Below are 8,481 nucleotides of genomic sequence, written 5' to 3'. Positions count from 1 at the left end.
TGTGTGTGTGTATGTGTGTGCCAAGACACTGCTCCTCAAGCTAAGGACTCTTTTGTTAGATCTCCATTCCACCATGGACCAATACCAGCACACAGCTCACACCCAAGCCACACATAACACACCAAGTAGGTTCAACAACACCCAAACTAAGTTCTATTCTCATTAGAGTCCACCAATCACTACTTGGATACCCTGGCAATGTCAATGTACTATAGCCATTTCTAAATACTTGTTGTCAATTTCTGCACTTATTAGACCAAGAGCACACAATTTGCAAACTAGCCCCAATCCTCAGACTTTGAGTAGTACTGCACTAGAGTATTTTAAAATCAAATCTAAGGCATTATTTTATTGCATCTGTAAATTCAGCATGTATCTCTAATGGATAAGTACGTTTTTGTCGTTGTTGTGTCACCCAGGCTGGAGTGCAGTGGTGCGATCTTGGCTCACTGTAACCTCTGCCTCCCAGGCTCAAGTGATCCTCCCACCTCAGCCTCCCGAGTAGCTGAGACTATAGGTTCTGCAACACCACGCCCAGCTAATTTTTTGTATTTTTGGTGGAGAAAGCATTTCACCTTGTTACCCAGGCTGGTCTTGAACTCATGAGCTCAAGTGATCCGCCTGCTTCGGCCTCCCAAAGTGCTGGGATTATAGGCATGAGCCACGGTGCCCAGCCTTGCACTTTTTAAAAACAACCAGAATATAATACTCCCAAGAAAACAATCAATAATTCCTGAACATCACCTAATATTTAGTCCATGTTCAATTTTCCCCAATTGTCTCAAAAATGCCTTCTTACAGTTGGTTTGTTTGAATCAGGATTCAAACAAGGACTTTGCATTTGGTTGACATACCTTTTAAGCCAAACTATAGCAGTCTCTCTCTCCTTTAAAAGCTGTTTTTAAGCCACTCTCCAAATAGATTGGTTTACCATTAACTATAAAAATTTCCTGACCCATCATGCTTCCAGCGGTTTTTCCATGCATTTGCTGTGACTTAAAAACAAATTACTTCCTCCCCCTAAAGATACCCATTATCTATGCCTATTAGAGGCACATTCACATTCCCCAGACTTTTCGCCAGGGCACCAGAATTATTTAGATTACTGTGTATTAAAAAAGTGCCGGTCACTCTCGCTGTCTTATCATCTCTGGTTCTCTTTGTCTCCAATGGGTCCATTCATAGAGCAGATACTGTGAATGTTATTAAATGAACCATGGGTGTTCTTGCCCTTGATGTGCCAAAGCAGTGTTTACCAGGTACATTCATTTCTTTGGGGACCTATGCAGACATATAGTGGGCCTAGCGGGAAAGTGAGGAGCTTAATGTGACTTGAGATACTCAAGTGATTTGATTTGGACCAGATCCATCTGTGGCTATCACACAATGACATCTTTTTCCATACCCCTCACCACTAAGGCTATGGAAGCTCAGGTAGCTTTGGGTCTTCATTGGCCAACACTTCAGGAAGAATCATAGAAAAATCATAGAACAGAAAAATAATCTCGGGAACTAGGCAGTCAAGCCCCATGAAGGGATGGAGACAAAGGCCCCCACAGCTATGTAGATGCCTCCTGGACAAGAGCCCAGGTCTCTGGCCTCCAGAGGAAGCTCTGTGTATATGGGATATCAATTTCTATGCCACTCAGGGTTCTCAGTTGCACATAACAGAAAAGGATTCTGGCTGACTTTAATAGGAGGATAGTAGGTGGCTAGCAGAATTGACAGGATGGGTAACCAGGTTTTGAAATTGGGCAGGCTCTGAGGGAGGCTGGGCAGCAAGGACACAGCCTAGGCCACGCTTCAGGGGCAGTCTGGGTAGGATGTCCCCTAACTGTGGCTCTGCTGCCACTCTGGCTGCTGGACATCAACACAGCTGAACACCGGAGTCAGATGCCACTGCTGCTTGAAATTCTAAACTGTCCCTGAGTCTAAATTAAAACTCCTGGTGTAGGGAAAAGAAAGAGAGATCAGACTGTTACTGTGTCTATGTAGAAAGGGAACACATAAGAAACTGCATTTTGACCTGTACCCTGAACAATTGTTTTGCCCTGAGATGCTGTTAATCTGTAACTTTGCCCCAACATTGAGCTCACAGGAACATGTGTTGTATGGAATCAAGGTTTAAGGGATCTAGGGCTGTGCAGGATGTGCCTTATCAACAAAATGTTTACAGGCAGTGTGCTTGGTAAAAGTCATCGCCATTCTCCAGTCTCGATAAACCAGGGGCACAATGCACTGCGGAAAGCCACAGGGACCTCTGCCCTGGAAAGCCGGGTATTGTCCAAGGTTTCCCCCCATGTGATAGTCTGAAATATGGCCTCATGGGATGGGAAAGACCTGACCGTCCCCCAGCCTGACACCCGTGAAGGGTCTGTGCTGAGAAGGATTAGTGAAAGAGGAAAGCCTCTTGCAGTTGAGATAGAGGAAGGCCACAGTCTCCTGCCTGCCCCTGGAAACTGAATGTCTCGGTATTAAACCCGATTGTACATTTGTTCTATTCTGAGATAGGAGAAAAACTGCCCTGTGGCGGGAGGTGAGACATGTTGGCAGCAATGCTGCTTTGTTATTCTTTACTCCACTGAGATGTTTGGGGGGAGAAAAGCATAAATCTGGCTTACATGCACATCCAGGCATAGGACCTCCCCTTGAACTTATTTGTGACACAGATTCCTTTGCTCACATGTTTTCTTGCTGACCTTCTCCCCACTATCACCCTGCTCTCCTATCGCATTCCTCTTGCTGAGATAGTGGAAATAGTAATCAATGAAAACTGAGGGAACTCAGAGACCAGTGCCGGTGCAGGTCCTCCATATGCTGAGCACCAGTCCCCTGGGCCCACTGTCCTTTCTGTATACTTTGGCTCTGTGTCTTATTTCTTTTCTCCGTCTCTTGTCCCACCTGATGAGACATACCCACAGGTGTGGAGGGGCAGACTGGCCACCCCTTCATCCTGGGTGGGAGCATTTGATTTGCTGAGGCTAGATAATATGACTGTCCTCTAGTGACCAGGGACCAGGGAAAGGGCATCTGGCTTGGCTCCTTTCTATAGTAAGAAGTAGATCCTGCCTGCCTTCATGATCACATCACAGAGGAAAGGGCATTAGGATGCTAAGTAACCCCCACAACCGCAAATGACTATTTCACCTCCCCATTTGGACTTCTGTGAGCATATAGACATCACCAACAGTTTTGTCTTTGCTTTGTTTTTCTTGAGACAGGGTCTCACTCTGTCACCCAGGCTGGAGTGCAGTGGCATTATCATGGCTCACTGCAGCCTCTGGCCTCCTGGGAACAAGCAATCCTCCAGCCTCAGCCTCCTGAGTACCTGGGACTACAGGCATGTGCCATTATACTTGGCTAGTTTTTTATTTTTTTAATTTCCCATAGAGACGAGCTCTTGTGATGTTGCCCAGCCTAGTCTTGGACTCCTGGGCTCAAGCAATTCTCCTACCTCGGCCTCCCAAAATTCTAGGATTAGAGTCATGAGCCACTGTGCACGGCAGTTACTTTATTTCTACAAAATATAGAGGCATTTCCTGTAACTCCTCAAATGAGTTACACCCCCCACAAAAAGCACTGTTCTAAGTGCTGAGTTTGCAAAGGCTTTCACCTCACTGAAGGGGAAAGAATTTCTTCTGTCTCACTAGTTCACTGATTGCCTCCTTCTGGCCCAATATCTGGGGGAAACTAAAGATCCATCCGTCCACTTGACTTTTGCTCAGATGCTTAGTGTGCAGCACATTAGCTTCCAGGGGCATTGAAACTTCTTCTCCAAGGGTTCCATTAGTGATTAGACGCGCACTTTAAAGTATGTCATGCTGCCACGTATGAGACTGGGACAGAGATGAGCTGGAACATGAGAGATGTGTTGAGGTGACAGCCAGGATTCTGCCATTGTTCTTTCAGCGTACTTCTGATGCCTCTCAGATTCCACAAGGGGAGGTGTTGATGTGTGTGGTTAAGTAACATGAAGCCAGAGCTGACACTGTGGCAGCTGCTCCCAAAGGCACAGAGTTTCTTTGTTGCCAGGAAAAGATGCCCTTGAATTTTCTGGGCGGAGGTAAGAAAGTTTGGCAGATCCTGCCTTCTCTGCTTTCTGATTGCCTTAATGGATTACAAGATAGAAAATAAGGAGCCAGAAGGACCTTCAGAGAATCTATCCATGGCCTGTGTGTCTTAGGTTCTCCCCAGAAATAGACTCTCAGGCACAAATTCAAGTGCAAGGAGTTTATTTGAGTGGAAAAGCAAGGAACTGAGACAGGAGAGGGAAAAAAAGCAGTAAAAGGTACGTTATCAAGCAAGTTACCACTGTGGGCACCTGGAACTTAATCCTACTGGAGCCAGCGCAGACTGTAAGCCTCAAGGTTATCCTGTACAAGGAGTAAGGCAGCTGGGGTATTTAAACACCAGTCCCCATCCGTCTTTGGTTGAAGGCTAAGACTGGGAGGGCACTAATTTCCCAGCGCTTCCAGCTTGCTGTGTGAATGGGCAAAGCAAGCTCTGGTCACCAGACAAAGCCCTCGGGCAAAGAGGCAGATGCCGGCTGTTAAAAGTCAGGTGCTGTTCCACAAAATGCTAAGGCCCGAGGGGGCATGGGCAGGGTACCCAAAGCATCTGCTGTACTGTGCCCACTCTCATCCTCCAGACTGTGGACAAACTTCCTGTTCACTCATTCAGAGTGCAGCATAAATCTTCCCAGAATCATCCAGGCATGGTAGCTCACGCCTGTAATCCCAGCACTTTGGGAGGCCGAGGTGGATGGATCACCTGAGGTCAGGAGTTCGAGACCAGCCTGATCAACATGAAGAAAACCCGTCTCTACTAAAAACACAAAATTAGCCTGGCTTGGTGGTGCATGCCTGATCCCAGCTACTCTGGAGGCTGAGGCAGGAGAATCACCTGAAGTTGGGAGGCGGACGTTACAGTAAGCCAATATCGTACCATCACACTTCAGCCTGGGCAACAAACTCTGTCTCAAAAAAAAAAAAATTCTTCCCAGAATCAATCGGGAAGTGCACATCCTCCAGTATCCACAAAACCAGATTTCTAATTGGTACGGGTTGCTTATTTCACTATTTGCTGCTCAATAACTCTCCACCCGTGTTACAGAGTCACTCGGGTTTAATCTTCTTTCAGCCCTGCCGGAAAACTCATCAGCAGCCCACAGAGCCTGACCACAGCCCTGGCATAACTGAATAAATGCTGACCGATTGACTAACTCTCATGTCCTTCTATTCAGTAAATGTCCTGGATATTTGGAAACGCCACAGTTCACAGCCAATGCACTTTCAACAGGTCCTGAAAAATCATTTGGAGAGGTTTACAATTTGCTAAATGTGTTGAGTCTGGGATTGGTAGAGAACCATGACTTTGGGAGAACAGAACGTTTCTCTTCTCTGGGACATAGGTCGGGTTCCTTCAGCACTATGGATAGAATTTGCTTAAACTGTGGGTCAGCTAGCTGTGAGTTGCAACTTGGGGGTGTCTGTGAGAGGCTGGGTCGTTGGTGAAAGCAGAAACACTGACTTAGTTTTGTCTGGTGTATGAACATCCTACTAAGATTTATTGAAGGAATTGAAAGACCATCTGGAGTTTGCCATGTGATCTTATATCAATGAAGGGATATATTTGAGTCTCATGTCTTGCTGGTTTTCATCATTCATTTTCTTTTTTCTTTTTGACCCTGAGTATCGGCCTTTAATAGAAATTGTGATAGCTCAGGATCAGGTGGTTTCATCAAAAAGGACCTTAATAGGTCACCTGGGTAGCCCCTCAGTCTCCAGACTGCACCATGCTTAAACTATTCCTAACAGGACACTGCTTATCCATGGTCTGGACATTTTTCCAAAAGTGGGGTCATGCTGGGTGCAGTGGCTCACGCCAGACCAGCCTGGCCAACATGGTGAAACCCTATCTCTACTAAAAATACAAAAATTAGCCAGGCATGGTGGCACACACCTGTAATCCCAGCTACTCGGGAGGCTGAGGCAGGAGAATTGCTTGAACCCGGGAGGCAGCGGTTGCAGTGAGCTGAGATCGTGCCACTGCACTCCAGCCTGGGTGACAGAGCGAGATTTCATCTCAAAACAAAACAAAACAAAACAAAAGAGGGGTCAAAGAAATGCCATTTGCATTATCAGCACCTATATTTTTCTGCCCAGATCATAAAGTTATAGCATCTATCTTATTTATATCAAATATGTCATCTACATCTATGTTTACAGCTATATCATTTATCTATAGGCTATATCTTCTAACATCATTTGCCTCTATATTTACACATACTCCACCTACATCTGTGTTCACAATTTTATCATCTCCAGCTCCATTTTCATCTTTACTATCTGCATCACCTATACCTATGCTTACATTACATCAATATCTACATCAACATTTTGATCTACACCATCTGTACCAGTGGTTCTCAACTGGGGCAGCTTTGCCCAGGGACATTTGGCAACTTCCAGAAACACTTCTTATTGTTACAGCTCAGGGTTGGGGGAAGAAATGCCCTCAGCATGTAGGCCAGGGATGCTGCTAGATCCCAGGGATGCTGCTAAATCCTGCAATGCACAGGATAGTCCTTGACAACAAAGATATATTCAACCTAAAATATCAATAGTGGTGAGGTTGAGAAACCCTAACCTACGTCACCTTCCTCATCTGCATCCATATTTATAGTTATGCCATGCACATCTGCATCTATATTTGCATCTACTCTATCTATATCTGTGTATATATCTACACCATCCACCCTACATTGGCATCTACATAATCGACGGCTACCTCGACAGCATCTACAATATCTATGTCAACTACATTGACATCATCCACTCCATCTACATCATCCACATCTACAGGATCTAAACTTTGCATGCACATCTATATCTAATTATATATGTGATATAACAATCAACACATGTTTGTTATATCAAAATGAGTGGTCCTTTTAGACTAGAAGGAAATTTTAATTTTAATTTTTCCCTCCCCTGGCCTCACACATAAAACGTAAGTGGAACAGATCCTTACCTGGCAGGGGAGATACCATGATCATGAAGGCAGTTTTCCCAGGGTGAGGTTTATCCATTGCACTCCAGACGTGCTGACCCTGTGATTTCCCCAAATGTGGGAAACTCAATTGCATAATTTGTGGCAGTGGGAACTATGTTCTCACTATTCCCTGTTTTTTTAAAAAAGGGAGTAGAACAGAGGCCAATCCTTGTCTATTATACTCCCTGAAGTATAAGAGGCACGAGCTCTTTTCTGACTCTGTTATTGCTTGCAAACACCTCAATATTGTTGGCTTATGGGCTTTGATAAGCAACCAAAGAGGCTTCCATTTTGATCTGGGTTGAAGTGAGAAGTGAAACATGTGTGTGATAAATTTCATTCCTGCTCTGTCTTTGCTTGCCAGCCTCTCAGGATGAGAGGGCATCAGATGCAGAGACACTTGTCTCAAAATTCATCACAATGGTGATGAGGAATAGTTTCTTCTTAAAAGAGCAATCACTGCACTTGGAGAACCTGATATGGTTGATCACATCTTGTTCCACCGGAACTGGTCTGGGCTGGAAAACATGCAGTTGACACATGGGAAGCCGCAGATACTGTTATTTCACGCTGGGCTCTTTGGGTCTCAGAATAGCAAAAGACATCTGATTCCATGACCAAAACAGCAGCTCGGGTTGCCACGTTCAGTTAAGCTTCCTTAGGTACATGAGCTGATTTGTCAGCCAAGACAAAAGTCAAGTGATGTTTCTAGATGAAATTGAGAACACGGGGGATAGACAAACAAGAGCAAATCCCTGTGGCTTCTTTAGCCTGTGACATTTACTCAATAACTTTGCCTCCTGGTAGAAACCCATGCCTCCTGGAGACCAATATTTTTCCTCCAGGAACAAGATTGGCCTGAGGCAAAGTTTCAAAGCAGACTCTTTCTCACCTTTTTATATTCTCATTCTTTGTAGTGTTTTCAAATTCTCAATAAATATTAATACTTAGAACTTGGAAATGAGAAATCAGAAGTTATTTACTCATTATTACGGATTTAACATTTTTGTTTGTTTGTTTGTTTTGAGACTGAGTCTGGCTCTATAGCCCAGGCTGGAGTGCAGTGGCAAAATCTCGGCTCACTGCAACCTCCACCTCCCAGATTCAAGCGATTCTCATACCTCAGACTCCCAAGTAGCTGGGATTACAGATGCCCCCTACCATACCCGGCTAATTTTTGTATTTTTAGTAGAGACAGGGTTTCACCATGTTGACCAGGCTGGTCTCGAACTCCTGACCTCCAGTGATCCACTCGCCTCGCCCTCCCAAAGTGCTGAGATTACAGGCATGAGCCACCGTGCCTGCTAGATTTAACATATTTTAATAAATAAGAAATATTCTGTCTAGTAGTATTTAGAAGGAACTATAAGCAAATATCCGAACCTTGTCAAAGGCTAGCAAACATTACTAAATAGTTTCTGAATAATC

General features: G+C 44.7%; 1 non-coding gene across 1 annotated transcript; it reads left to right on the top strand.

Annotated features, from left to right (window-relative positions):
- Nucleotides 1-7,024: 7,024 nt before the first annotated feature.
- LOC119621515 (U1 spliceosomal RNA) lies at nt 7,025-7,186 on the top strand. The gene has a single exon (XR_005238072.2). It is a non-coding gene; the product is annotated as a U1 spliceosomal RNA (small nuclear RNA).
- Nucleotides 7,187-8,481: the final 1,295 nt, after the last annotated feature.

This window comes from Chlorocebus sabaeus, chromosome 2, assembly GCF_047675955.1.
Source record: "Chlorocebus sabaeus isolate Y175 chromosome 2, mChlSab1.0.hap1, whole genome shotgun sequence".
Classification (NCBI taxonomy): domain Eukaryota; kingdom Metazoa; phylum Chordata; class Mammalia; order Primates; family Cercopithecidae; genus Chlorocebus; species Chlorocebus sabaeus.
The sequence above is the reverse complement of the archived record's forward strand: the minus strand, read 5'-3'. Positions and strand labels throughout refer to the sequence as shown.